General features: G+C 38.9%; 1 protein-coding gene across 1 annotated transcript in view; it reads left to right on the forward strand.

Annotated features, from left to right (window-relative positions):
* The window catches only part of fam136a (family with sequence similarity 136 member A), a 429,951-nt gene that overhangs the window by 306,822 nt on the left and 107,697 nt on the right, over positions 1–15,432 (forward strand). The window lies entirely within an intron of this gene.

Here is a 15,432-nt window from a genome sequence, read left to right on the forward strand (position 1 = left end):
AAGTCACAAATACAGACAAGAAACACACAGGTAGGGCCTATACAGTAACAGAACGCAAAAGTCACATACAAAGCATGCCATTAAACTAATGGTTCTTTAATGGCACTTTACTGGGCTGTGTGGTTACTCGCAGAACTTTGCTAGATAAATAACCCTTTCATTCAGAAAATTGTTCTGTACGTGTAACAATGGCTTTGGGGACTTTTAAAAAGTCCTTAATATGTGAGCAAAATTAAAACTTTAATATATAGTAGACTACCTGGCAGAATATGAACAGATCAGAAAAACCTGAACGTAGCCTGTAATACTGCATGTTGCAAGAATAACTTATAACTAATAATCTGTGAAGGCCAGTGCGATTTTGTATTCATTTCAAGACAGGCCCACCGAATCAACAGCTGATTAAGAAGGCGGGCTCGGTTCTGGGATGCACTCTCGACTTGCTGGAGGTCAGTGGTGGAGTTAGGTATGGTCGACATGGACAGCCTCCCAAGGCGGCATCTTTCTGGGGGTGGCATGGAACACGCTCATCAAAAAATTTCGGAATAGCGATTACAACCTGAGCGGTCAATTCTTTATGGTCACTGTTCATGGAATTTAAGGGCGCGCGACACCAAGTGGCACGCGCTCCGTAAAGTCCTCCTTATGTACACACAAAGGGTTGCCAATTATGTAACTGAAGCATGCGCTTTGGAAACCGAAGGTGAAGGTCGCCATACTCTAAAACAACAACAACGTATTTCTTGTATAACAAAACAATCACACAAGGAATGCCTCAATGGGCTTTAACAGACCCTGGTTTATGACAACCATCCAGCCTAGACTCTCTAAGAAGACAAGAAAAAAAAAATCCCCCCAAAAAAACTTCTAGGGAAAAAAATGGAAGAAAGGAAAAAAATGAAACTCATACTGACTACTCGCTATGGGAACCGAGAGAAATTTCTCTCCAAACCACAACTCCACACCCGCCTACGGCTCCGAATGGGCTTCGATCTGCAACGCTGGAGGTAGTAGCTTAGAAGAGAACGAAGACAAAACTGATAACCATTATGAACTATGTTATACATTCTCTCTCTGTCACAGAAATATTGAGGATATTTGGACTCAGCAGCATAATGGGAAGAAACACTACTGAGACACTGTACGCAATACTCCTTTACAATGCTTCACTGTAACTGCTTTCTTATCTTTAGCAAAGTCCGCTATTTTTCTTTCTTTCTTTTTTAATTCGTTTGTGTTTGTTGTGAAAATATTTTTTATAAATTGTACAGATCAAGACTGGCCAATAATTCTTCTGGAATAGAACAAGGTGGAAAGTGAGAAAAATTGGGCAGGTTCTGTTTAGCAAAGTTTATAGCTTGAAAGTATTGGAGGAATTGTGTTGGATGAGAAGTTGTATTTAAAGTGGAATTGGATGTAGGATGCAAAGACATTATCTATGTACAAGTCTCCAAGTGCATTAATCCTGGAAATTTTCCAGATATTGAATAGTGTATATGTTTGAGAGGGTGGAAAAAGGAGGTTGTTATGTAGAGGTACAACAGATAAAAGCTTTTCTGTCTTAAAGTGCTTCTTAAATTAGTTCCATATTCGGAGAGAATAATGGGTAATTGGATTTTAGTGTAATGATGGTAGATTTTATTAACTGGGGCACAGAGCAGGGAATATGAAGAAATACTGCAAGATTGTATTTCTATTGCAGACCAGGCTTGTGGATATTCATCAATTTGTGTTGATGTCCAGGGGCCTCATGTATAACGCCGTGCGTAGAACTCACACTATAATATGGCGTAAGCACAAAAGCGGGATTGTGCGTACGCACAGAAAAATCCAGATGCAGGAATCTGTGCGCACGCATACTTTCACGTTCTTCTACTACATAAATCCCGATTTGCGTGAAAAGTAACGCACGTGCACGCGCCTTCTGTCCCGCCCCAACTCCTCCCAGAATTACGCCTCTTTGAATATGCAAATCAATATAAATAGTCTTCTGTGAAAAGACAATGGGAAAAGCACGGGAGAAAATATAAGAATTTCAGCGAATACCAAGTGGAGGCAAATGAAAAACGTACTATTTGTTGGTTTAAACAGTGGTATAATCAACAAAAGAAAGCTGATCGAGTGACAGTGTGTCGGAGAATCTCGAAGGCTCAACTTCACAAAGTCGCACAGTGCCCGAAATAAAAAAGAAATCACATATCAAAGTCGCCGTGAAAAAGCGAGTCGTAGCCCACCGTCTGAGTGTCATATGAAAGCTTATTAGGGTACAGACAAAAAAAAAGGCACACAGTGGGGAAAAAAGCACGAAATGTCAACTTTAATCTCGAAATTTCCACTTTAATCACGTAGTTTATTTTGCCATTAAAGTAGAACATCTTAAACTTCATCTTAAAATCGTTTAATTTACTAGTTTCTCAAATCCTATTGTAACTAAAGTGGCATGTTAAATGCTTTGTTCTGTATTTGATCTTCTATGTGCTCTATGTGTATGAATCACTACCTGCTTTTTAAACGGGCTTTCTCTTTCTCCGACAGGACACATACTCCATTACATTCTTGATATTACAGCTCTCTGAATAATTAAAATACTGAGATGTATACGTGATATCTTTTTCATGATGATAGGAATGAAAGCATGTTATTAAACATGGGAACACGGTGGCGCAGTGCTTGTTCATGTCTCACGCAAGAGGCTTGCTGCGCCATGCGCAACCTTCAGTTAAATAATTTATCACAGCAGTACTGTCTCTTTCAAACGTACTAACCTCCAATTCCTGTCCTTACTTTTCTTTCTCCAAAAACTCAATCGCCACACAATAAGCTATGTAATAGACGTGAAGCCATCTGTAAGCTTAGAACTTCGATTCTTCAAAACTTTTAAGGAACATTGAAATATCTTAGTAGTACATGTTTAATTATTATATCCGTCTATCTTTCCAGTGTCGCGTCAGCACCAGCAATAATACAGCGCAAGGCAGGAACAATTACTGAACTAGCTAGCGCTGCGGCACCGTGTCCTCACATGTTTAATTATTAACAATACAGATTATTTAAATGAAGTTAAAGTTTTATCTGTATAATATAATCAACATGTTTTGCTGCATTTCGTCTTAGAAATGAATACCGTCATCACATGTAAATACGCGCTTTATAAAGTGGCGCAGGTTGTGCAATATTATAACTGTAGTGCAAGTTTACAGTGAGGTGATTGTACTTATAAGTAAACAATTATATAAGGAGCAGTTGATGGACTGATTTAGTGTTTAGAGTTCTTGGGATGAAACTGTTTCTAAACCGCGAAGTCCGTACAGGGACTAAAGCGTTTGCTGTGGCTCAGGCAGCATCTGCTTCATGCTGTGTACCGATAATTCTCTTTCCAATCAGCTGCTGCTGTGATTTCCCACTCAGATACAGTGACATAAATACTCCGAGTGGTGCAGTGAGAGTAATGTGGAAAAAGATGATCTGCTGTGGCAACCCTTAACGGGAGCAGCTGAAAGAAGATGCAGTGAGAGTTACAACGCTAAAGCAGTTATGGTATTTGGAATACTATGGCTATTCCCTGGACCATTATATTGCTACAGGTTAATTACAATCAGATGCATTACACTAATAAACAATATGCAGTTAATTTCAGTGTATTTATAAAGCCACGCCAGGAATGTGGATTTAAGAAAGAAAGAGTGATCACACAGGAACAGTAGCACTGCTTTGACACTGGGTGCCGCCAGTCTGCAAAACCGGGCGGATAAATTGCGTACGCAAAGGAATGAGTTACCGTGGAAATGTGCGTGGCTTTACGCCAAGTTTAGGTTTTATACATCGTGATTTGAGCGTGGAAAGGTTCGTACGCAACATTTCTGTGCGTACGCACCGTTTATACATGAGGCCCCAGGTCTTTGTTGCTTATATATTTGCTGCCTTTGTAGAGTCGCCCTTTGGATATGTGGATGTTTCATATTCCAAATAAATGAAGTTATGGTTGAGTCTAATTTCTTAAAAAATGATTTAATGTATATGGGGATGCTTTGAAATAGGAAGAGCAACTTGGGAAGGATGATCATCTTAACAATGTTGATTCTCCTTGTTAATGTAAGGTGGAGGGAAGATAGTGACGTCTTGTTTTATTTTTTCCATGTAGACAGCAAAAGTTTGTAGAGAAAGAGCTTTATATTTACTTGTAATATTTACCCCTAGATATTTAAAATGATCTGCTAAGATAAACGGGAAAGTGTCCAGTTCAATATACATACTAGAAAATTCACTGGAAGAAGCAGGCTTTTATTCAAATTGAGTCCACGTATCTTTTGAAAATCTGCTAATGCTTTTAGGACTGCTGGCACAGAGTTTTATTGGTCTGATATATACAGTACCATACCATCTGCATATAGTGATATTTTCTGTTCATGTCCTTCTGTGAAAATCCCCTTTACCTCTCATGCATTTCGAAAGTATACAGCCAATGGTTCAATAGCAATTGCAAAGATCAAAGGTGATAAGGGGCATCCTTGTCGAGTACCACTTTCTAGTGGAATAATGTTGTTAATGTGAACTGAGGCTTTTGGACTATTATAAAGTAGTTTGATCCAAGCACATATGTTTGGGCAAAACAAAATTTGTGGAATATGGTGAATAGGTAGTCTTCTTCAACCATATCAAATGCTTTTTTCTGCATCAAAAGATAATAGGATCTCTTGGGTTTAATATAATGGGTGACTATATTATATTAAACAAACAAGGTTAGAAGTTAAGGGTTTACCTTCAATAAATCCTGTTTGGTCTTGTGATATTACAGATGGAATCACTTTCTCAATTCTTCTGGCAAGAACTTTGGAGAGTATCTTAATGTTATTCAGAAGAGAGATTGGTCTGTATGATGCACATTGTAGTAGGTCTTTGTTGTTCTTAGGAAAAATGGTAAATAATGCTTGGTGAAAGGTTTGAGGAAGATTTTTTTTGTCTTTAGCTTCTATAAATGTTGCCAATAAAAGCAGAGCTAACTTATTTGAGATTTTTTTTTATAAAATTTCAATGGGTAGCCATCAGGGCCAGCTGCATTCCCACTTTGAAGTGAGTATAGAGCATCTATCTATCCATCCATTATCCAACCCGCTATATCCCAACTACAGGGTCATGGGGGTCTGCTGGAGCCAATCCCATCCAACACAGGGCGCAAGGCAGGAAACAAACCCCGGGCAGGGTGCCAGCCCACCGCAGGGCATGCACACACACACACACCCACACATCAAGCACACACTAGGGACAATTTAGAATTGCCAATGCACCTAACCTGCATGTCTTTGCACTGTGGGAGGAAACTGGAGTACCTGGAGGAAACCCACGCAGATATGGGGAGAACATGCAAACTCCACGCAGGGAGGACCCGGGAAGTGAACCCGGGTCTCCTAACTGTGAGGTAGCAGTGCTACCCACTGCATCACCGTGTCGCCCCAGTTATATTTTTATGGTCAAAACTTTTATTTCTGTCTGTGTTGTTCATTGCTGTTATTACATTATGGACTTCCTGCTTGTTGATTTGTTATTGCATAATGTTTTGATCTTACTCTGGGAGGATCTAAGAGGTCTATTGGGTCTATAAAAGGTTAGCATCTCTGTAATGTATTCTGGACCTAAGTGTCATGATCTGGGAGTCCAGAAAGCACAGGTACCTAAACCAATTCCAAGGTTGTCCACTAGAGGGAGGAAACACCGTCAAAATACCCCGACTAGAAACAAAAAGGGCAGAGGCAAATCTTTACAAAAATAAAAGGTTTATTTTCACTAAAGGCTGTGCAAGCCCCAAAGCTCTGAACAAGGAGATACCTGAAAAGGCAAGGCAGACACAGCAAATAAGTCCCAAAAGAGAATCCAAAATCTGTGGTGGAAAACAGAGCAGAGGTTCAAAAAATAATGTTTGAAACTGAGGAAAAACTGGAGACCTTAAAGTGAAGTTAACCTTCATCTTAGAAGGATGCATCAAACTAGTAACACCTCTTACAATCCTAGAAGGTACTCACTGTCCTACTGCAGTCTCGGCATACAACATCATGGAGAATCTGGGTTCCTACCTGATGAATGGAAGTGCAAAAACCTATGGCTATGGTGCCAAAACTGATGAGCTGTTGAATCAGATGGGCGTGCAACAGTTTTCAAAACATTGGGATGTCCATCCTGCAAAGGAGGTATATAAGCAGGTCAGAGTGATCCCAGGCAGGCCCCTGCTATGGAAAAACACATTGAATGATACACAAAACTGAAACTTCTGATGAACCCATCAGCGGAGCTAAGTGAAGAATGGACAGTGTATTTACACTGTGCTTCAAATTAGGGTCTCTCTTCTTCTGTGGTGCTGGCTGATTACTGGAAGGGTGTAAGACAGAATTTTCCAAGGGTGACAGAGATAGCATTGCCCTACATATACTTTCAAGGCAGCTCAGTTGACTGTGAGAGGAACTTTAGTTAATATAAGACTCTCCTCACTGACAGGAGAGAGTCATTCAGTGAACTAAACACCAAGCACCTCACAATCATGTACTTCATTGGGGGTGTGTGCCAGAAATGGAAATAAACCAAATGAGCACAGCTCAAAGTAAAAACAAATTGTACAGATTAAGGGTGTTAAAATAAATGGAAGAACTTCTAGCCATTATGTTTAGGTACAATAAGGTACAGTTGTGCTAGTGTGTGGTTTCATTAAAATGTATGTAAAGTGCCATTTCACCATTGTTTGTTTTGTTGTAGCTGTTGCTTCTTTCTTACAGTAAAAAAAAAAGATAAAAACCCCAAAAACCGAATCAAGGGAAAATAAAATAGTGGAAACTGAAAATCAGAAAAAACAAAATGGAATTTGTGAAAAAATAAAATGGATTCCATAGGGCCCTACAATAGCAATAGTAATAGCACAGAAACTCACCAAAACTGTCCATTCCCTAGCATGTTCAATGAACCGCAAGGAACTATGGGAGGACCTCCCTTAAATAGGGTGAAGGGCCATTCCTGGTGGTGATTGGCAGGTGGCCCCGCCCCTTGAAGAGCCATCCACAAAGCACAAGGGTTCTAACTTAGGCCCTGCACCTTTCCCAACATACAAAGACAGACAAACAGACACATATAGTAAAATGTACAAAAGAAACATTAATTCAAATAAATAATACAAAATTAAAAAAAACAAACAAGAAACACAACTGTGAACACCAGCCTGGGGAAAAATGCTGGCTGCAACATGACACTAAGCTGTTTAGTGACTTATATACTAAAAACAGTATCTTAAAATCCATCCTATACCTGACTGAAAGCCAATGTAATGATGTTAGTACTGGCAGAAAAATAGTGCAAACTCATTACATTTTTGAGATGTTAAAAAATCAGAGGCTGATTTAGGCCCATGGTTTATCTTATCTATAAGGTCAAACACCTCATGGCATAAAAGGCATGGATAAGTTTCTCCAAGTCTGTTATTGACATGAATTTAGAAAATGTTGTTTCCGTTAAGGGCGGCACGGTGGAGCAGTGGGTAGCGCTGCTGCCTCGCAGTTGGGTGATCTGGGGACCTGGGTTCGATTCCCGGGTCCTCCCTGCGTGGAGTTTGCATGTTCTCCCCGTGTCTGCGTGGGTTTCCTCCGGGCACTCCGGTTTCCTCCCACATTCCAAAGACATGCAGGTTAGGTGGATTGGCGATTCTAAACTGGCCCTAGTGTGTGCTTGGTGGGTGGGTGTGTTTGTGTGTGTCCTGCGGTGGGTTGGCACCCTGCCCGGGATTGGTCCCTGCCTTGTGCCCTGTGTTGGCTGGGATTGACTCCAGCAGACCCCCGTGACCCTGTGTTCGGATTCAGCGGGTTGGAAAATGGATGGATGTTTCCGTTAATAATCCTTGAGAAATATGACTGTCTAGCCTTTGCCACTTCAGAGTTATAAATACCTAGCCTTTATTTATAATTGTTGCAGCAGCTGTTTATGTTTTCTCCATTTACACTCCGCATTCCTGTATTGTCTTTTTTAATTGAAGACTGGTAAAGCGTTACTCCAAGGTGCTTTCTGCTTGCTAGAGATGGTTTTAACAGGTGCTACAGTATCAAAAACCATTAAAATTTTCATGCCAAAGTGATCAAGCATGACATCTACCGACGCAGCACTTAAATTATCAATCTCAGGTAAGGCACTGGTGAATAGAGTGGCGGTGTTATCCATTATGTACCTTTTTTAACACAACCAGATCTGTTTTGAATATCAGGACAAAATGATATCTCAAAGAAAATACAGAAGTGGTCAGATAGGGCCATGTCCTTAATATTAATAGTAGGAATACAAAGACCCTTAACTAATGACCAAATCCAACATGTGCCCTCATACATGAGTAGAACCATTAACATTCTGTACCAGATCAAAAGTGTCAAACAATGAAAATAATTCTTTAGCAAAACTGTCATTTGGGTCATCAATATTGATGTTATATGGTTGTTGAAATCACCTGTGATAACAAAGTGATCAAAGTATGTAGCATAAATGACAAAAGTCCTGAGAAATCACCAATAAAATCAGCAGAACATTTATTAGGCCTATAAACAGTTAGTAGTAAGGTCTGATGACAGCCCTTTATTACTACACACAGATACTTAAAAGTGTGAAAATCATCAAATGACACCTGTTTACATTGAAAAGTATCCCATAATAAATGTTATTTATTTATTTATTATATTATTTACACATCTCACTGTTTTGCAGCAGAACATCATTACCTGGAATCACATCAGTTACTTATGTAAAATGCAATTTTGCACTTTGCCCACTGAACACAAATTAGAGGTTTATGAATATTCATTTGCATTTCTGCTTTTTGTGTTGAGTATTTTATGTTGATGTCGAGATATCTTTTAACACCGTCCTTTGGCAGTTGTGCCGTATGACAAAGTATTGATAGATCTTCATTTCATGTGATTTTTTATGGCATTATTTGACTGACATTTTGTCATTACTGGTGCTGAAAGCCTACTACATTGTAAAACCCTATCTCTCCTCCTCACTCCCTAACACGAAAGATTTTGCACAGGTATTTCCATGTGGCTCCAATTGATGTTTTTCTGCTGTATCCCTTGCTAACACCTTCATGCTGCCAGCTACATCTCACACCACTCACCTGGAGTTAGAGGTGACACTATCTGTGCTCACTTTCCCCAAATCTGTGAGCTGAGTTGACCCAAGTCAGGATTCTTCCTAAGATTATTAGGTGACACATACTCAGACCAGCCTTAAGCAGAGGAATGGGTCTCGTAAGTTCTATTCTAGTACTTCAGCAGATTTTGTTCTCTTTTACTCTCTCTCTCTCTTTCGTTGCCGCCTCTCTCTCACATACACACCCACAGAAACAGACGCACATGCATACACACACACATTCTTTGCACACCTTCACAGGATGACTGATAGATAGATAGATATTTTATTAGTCCCAATGGGGAAATTCACATACTATAGCAGCAGCATACTGCTAAATAAACAATATTAAATTAAAGAGTGATAAAAAATGCAGGTAAAACAGACAATAACTTTGTATAATGTTAATGTTTACACCCCCCAAACGGGTGGAATTAGAAAGTCGCATAGTGTGGGAGTGGAACGATCTCCTCAGTCTGTCAGTGGAGCAGGACATTGACAGCAGTCTGTCACTGAAGCTGCTCCTCTGTCTGGAGATGATACTGTTTAGTGGATGCAGTGGATTCTCCATGATTGACAGGAGCCTGCTCAGTGCCCGTCGCTCTGCCACAGATGTCAAACTGTCCAGCTCCATGCCTACAATAGAGCCTGCCTTCCTCACCAGTTTGTCCAGGTGTGAGGCATCTCTCTTCTTTATGCTGCCTCCCCAGCACACCACCGCGTAGAAGAGGGCGCTCGCCACAACCGTCTGGTAGAACATCTGCAGCATCTTATTGCAGATGTTGAAGGACGCCAGCTTTCTAAGGAAGTATAGCCAGCTCTGTCCTTTCTTACACAGAGCATCAGTATTGGCAGTCCAGTCCAATTTATCATCCAGCTGCACTCCCAGGTATTTATAAGGCTGTACCCTCTGCACACAGTCACCTCTGATGATCACGGGGTCCATGTGTCTCTTTTCTCTCATAGGTCTGCGTAGCTCCACCAGAACTTTCATGTTAAAAGTGCCACCATGCTCCCGACATTTTTTATTATACAATTAATTACCATCAATTGATCAGCATTCCAGTGGTTCACCATTTAAAAGATATGGAACTGTGTAGGTCCTATGTGTCTGCATTACACATTTTAAAGCAGAGGAGATCTTACCTGCTGTCCCTATAAATGATAATCACTTATTCCAACATTCTTTGACTTATACAGTATTTAATCTTTGGAAGCCAGTAGGTACCATGACATTTAGAAATCTATTTGTGCTGATGATGATGTCTTCCATCACCTGTAACATACTTCTGCTGCTTCATCTCCATGTCAACACTAGTTTTTGAGTAGCCCCATCCCATTATAATATCTCTTCCTGATACAACATACATGGCAAAACTTCATGAAAATCAGTTTAGCCATTTTTGTGTGATTAGTGAACACACAAACAGACAAACAAGAAAACATCCAAATGGTTTATATAGATTTTTGTTGATATAGATTAGAAAGGAATCTCCCAATTAAAAATTCAGTAACATAACGGAATTAATCTATTTACAAAATAAATTCTAAGTTAAAACTATATGTGCCAAGCTGATAAAGGAACAGCCAGGATCTCACCACGGGTCATTTATATTTCCTTTATATTAATTGTATGGTATCTTCTTTTGTGTTAAGACTTTGTAATTTCTTATTTATTTGCTATTGAATATTGTTTGATTTACTGGTTAATTTTATTGCTGTATTATCAATGCATTTATAGATTTTTATGTTATGTTCCCCGAAGTTTACACATTGAACCAGGGCCGCCAATGCTTTATTAGGGGACCGTCCCCAAACCTTTATACACTGATGCAGTGTGGTATGGAATTAATTGTTAAAGCTTATCTTTGTTCATAATGCTAGAATTTGGCCGATTACCACATTGTACGTGCTTCTTTCTTTTTTCTGTGGATTTTGTGTTTACAAGTTAAAATTGTTGGATTATGGACTAGCTTTGTTTGCTTTGGGTTTACCTTTTAGGCATACCCTTTTTGCCTATTTTATTATTTTTTATTGTTTTTGCATGTCCGTTAAATAAATCTCTAAATATAAAGGAGGACTGTTTTTGTTATTTAGGGCAAGTTGTAATCTTATTCTTAATCACCCTCACGCACCTGTTTAAGCTTTTTCCTTCTTTTGGTGGTAAATTCTGTTTCAAGACCTGGTCAAAACAGCAAGTATGTCATAATTAAACAAAAATTGCTCATAGTTCACATATATCTTATCTAAAACTGTGTAAAATGATCCCAGGGCAAGTTCCAACTTGTGAGTGATGTCGTCAAGTGTCTACATCACCAAGTCACATGTTTTTGGAATGTTCAACACTCAAACAATTAGGCATACATTTCATACACACTACTATTCAAAAATTCGAAATCACACTGAATTTTGTGCTATTTGTGGAAAAGGATAGTTTTTTTTAATCAATATACCATTAAATTAATTTAAATATATAACCAGACAATTACTGTGTTGCTAATGGCTATTACTGCTTGAAATTAGATAGATAGATAGATAGATAGATAGATAGATAGATAGATAGATAGATAGATAGATAGATAGATAGATAGATAGATACTTTATTAATCCCAATGGGAAATTCACAAATTACTGCTTTTTAATTTATTACTCCCATATAACTGCAAAGCTGCATTGTCAGCAGCCATTTCTTTCGTGTCTAATGGTCAGCTTCCTTAGCTTAGTCACCTTAATTAGTCATATTTAATGCTAATTGGTTATTAGAAAAATCTTTGTACAGTAATTGCATTAGCACGATGAATCTGATTATTCTGTTTAATAAAGCAAGTATATTGTTACTTGTATTTTGTATGTATTAAATCAAGAAGTCAACTAAGAACCTGTAAGACATCTGTTTTTCAAGCTATACACTCTGATGTCCTTATCCTCTTATGCAGTTGTGCATCCAGACCTCCTCTTGCATTTTCTTTCCTGGTTAAATACAGTTTGCCCCCTTCTTTCAAGACAGTACTAGACAACTTTATATGAAATCTTCAGTTTCTTATCAATTCCTTCACATGAAGTAACCTTCATTCTGCAAGAAAACAAAAGACTGACATGTTTCTTGAGCAAGCTGCTTTATTTTGGCCATTTTTAGACCCAGAACTGAATTTTAGGAATGTCTTACCTTGTAACCCTAGTGAACAGAATTACAGGTTTGGTTTCTCTAATAACCAAATATAGTATTTTAACATTTTTTAACAATTAAGGGAAATGACCATTAAGAAACTGAAGGCATGACTACTGAAAATGGGGGTTTGTAGACAAATATGAATAAGAAATTTAAAAATCAGCTGTTTTAAGCAGTAATATGCATTAAAAGCAGTACTAATGTCTTGTTTGTGTTTTAAAATCAGTTTAATGGTATCTTAAAAAAAATTTCAACTTCTATCAAAAAACAAGACAATGTCTGGGTGATTTCAAACTTCTGACCAGTAGTGTAAATCTTCTAAATGGCCTTGGATCTAAAAATCACTCCAACATTTTGCCAGGAATATGTGGAATAATACCTGATGGAATAAAATGTGCTGTGGAATCATCTATTGTGAACGTCCACGAAGAGTCACTATACTCACTTAGAAGAATCCCATTCCATAACAGAGGGGGAAAGTGATGCTCCATATTATCTCAAAATGTAAAAATTCTAATTCTCTTTGCAAAGATCTAATTAGAATTTGTCATGAGTTAATTAATGTAATTGTAAAGTAAGCACACTAAGCCTATGAAGTATGTTTTTATTTTATTTGCAGTTTCATTGTTTAGATCCAATTTAGATGGGGCTCCTTAAGTGAATTGGATTGGCCCGAGTGTTTGATGTATTTTCTATGGAACATATTAAAGAATTTGATGTTTTTTTATTGGATTGTGTGTTGTTCTCTTAATAAAAAAATAAAAATAAAAAAATTGCTTCTCAGCCTTCTTGATAACTTCAGGTACATTGAGTGGCTGAGTCCACTACATGTGGAAGTTCAGGAGAGAGACCTGGTCGGAAGCAGGCTGACCACTGTGCCCAGCCTTGTGGAAAAGATAGTATGGGTAGGGACAGATGGAGGACCTGGATCTTGGCTTGGACAGAAGACAGGTGTAGACATATACAGTTTCCCCTATGGCTCCTCTCATCTTCACCCACCTTTTATGTGCAGTTTTTACCCTGAAAGGAGGAGTTCAGCACAAAAAGATGACAGAAAAGCATCTGGATGTTAGAAGACAATAATGGCAACAGGATTATAGCTGAAGGCCTTGGTTCAAGTGAAAGTTGTTGATTTTGAGTTCCATTTATTTATACTTATACAGTACTAGTTGTGCTACCCATCTAAGATAGGCTGAAATCTAAGCAATCAACATAGACCTCAGCATAAACATTTGTAGTGCACCATCTACTGGAAAATATTTTGTAATGCAGGTAGTAATAAAATGCATTGCATTTATCACTCCAACAGATGGCACATCACAAACATTTTTTGTAATATAATGCATTACTACAAATGATTGTGATGTGTCATCTGTTGGACTGACAAATGCAATGCATATGTCTCTGTTATACAGTATGTTATATGGGTATTACTACAAATGCTTGTGATGTGCCATCTGTTAAAATGTCAAATGCAATGCATATGTCTCTGTTGTATGTTATATGTAATAGGATTTGTAAAGGCAGTGTTAATGTTTGTGATGTGCCATCTGCTGGAATTAAAAATGCAAGTCAAGTCAAGTCGGGGAGCATGCACTGGTACAATGTGTTGCCGCACCCACTACACAACGAAACAACTCGGAATCCCGGTTGACAACCCCCCAGGCAGACATGCGGTCCAGTCCCACCCTCCGGAAATGACCCTCTATCTCCCATAGCCAGGTGTTACGTGGGCGACCCCTTGGCCTAGTCCAGCCACTCGGGTCCCCAACAATGTGGATCTTACAAGCTGGATCACCCTCGGGGAAACGCGCCACATGGCTCTAGTGCCATAACTGACGCTCCCTCACAATGCAGGTAATATGCCTCATTCGGGTCCATGAGCAACTGCTCATTCGACACAAAGTCAAACCAACAGTACCCAAGGATTTTCCAGAAAGACACAGTACCAAAGGGGTCCAGTCTTCGTCTCAGGCCACTGGATCGTCCTTTTGCATAGATATTGGGAGCGCCACACACACCCCTTTCCAGCGACCTCATGACCCCCCATGCTCTCCCAATCCGTCTACTGACTTCTTCACCAGAGACATGAATGACACACACACACACACACACACACACACACACACACACACACACACACACACACACACACACACACACACACTCCTTATATTAAGATGGATTTATTTGTTATTCTGTAATGGAGTGTTTCTTAATGTGAATGATGTCTGAAGCTTTGTGAAATAAATAAAATTTTATATTTTTAATAAATATAATTTATTAATGTTAATTAATGTTAAAAGAGATTTATGTAGCATCTTTAAATTAAAGACAAAAAAGTAAACATCTTGATTTTCACAAGATATGTGCAAACTGAAAACATAAATTTTTGTTTGTCCAGTTCTTCTTTAGTCTTACAGGCACAACAGACGATGGGATATGTATGAGCAATTCCGCATTGAAATACAAGTTAACAGAAAACAAGAACAAGAAATCTAATAACTAATCACTGTGAAATCATGCTGTCCAGGTAGGATGGCAAAGCTGGAACCTAATGTGAAATGTTGTGCGGAAAAAGAAAGAAGATGTATAGTGGATTCAGAAAGCATTCAGACCCCTTCATTTTCTATACATTTTATTGTGTTTAAATCAATAAATTTGCCATTTGTGCCCATTAATCTACACTCAATAACCCATAATGACAAAATAAAAAAAATTACAGAAAGGTTTGCATCTTCAGTGAAGTAACCTGGGGTCATTGGGTGTTTTGTGTCTGTCAGATACCCTCACCCCAAGCAACCCAGCCGGGACTGATCTAACCTTGACTTGACCACAGTCTGTCCTCTTAATCCATAGCCAGCTGTTGGCTCTCTTTGCAGCTTCAGTAGTTAATCTGATGGTGTTCCTCTTTACCTCCAATGCAATGTCTAGGATCATCAGGGATTTGCACAGTGAGTGCCCTGCAAATCCAGAATAGCCCACCTCAATGGGCTTGCAATATGTTCACCAGCCTTGTTCTACTTGCTCCTGGTACTTTGCACATTTCTGCTTGTTGGCTTTTTCCAAGCACTCTTCCCAGGGCACAGTGAGCTCCACCATGACCATTTGCTTGA

The sequence above is a fragment of the Erpetoichthys calabaricus genome, chromosome 1 (assembly GCF_900747795.2).
Source record: "Erpetoichthys calabaricus chromosome 1, fErpCal1.3, whole genome shotgun sequence".
In the NCBI taxonomy this organism is placed as follows: Eukaryota; Metazoa; Chordata; class Cladistia; order Polypteriformes; family Polypteridae; genus Erpetoichthys; species Erpetoichthys calabaricus.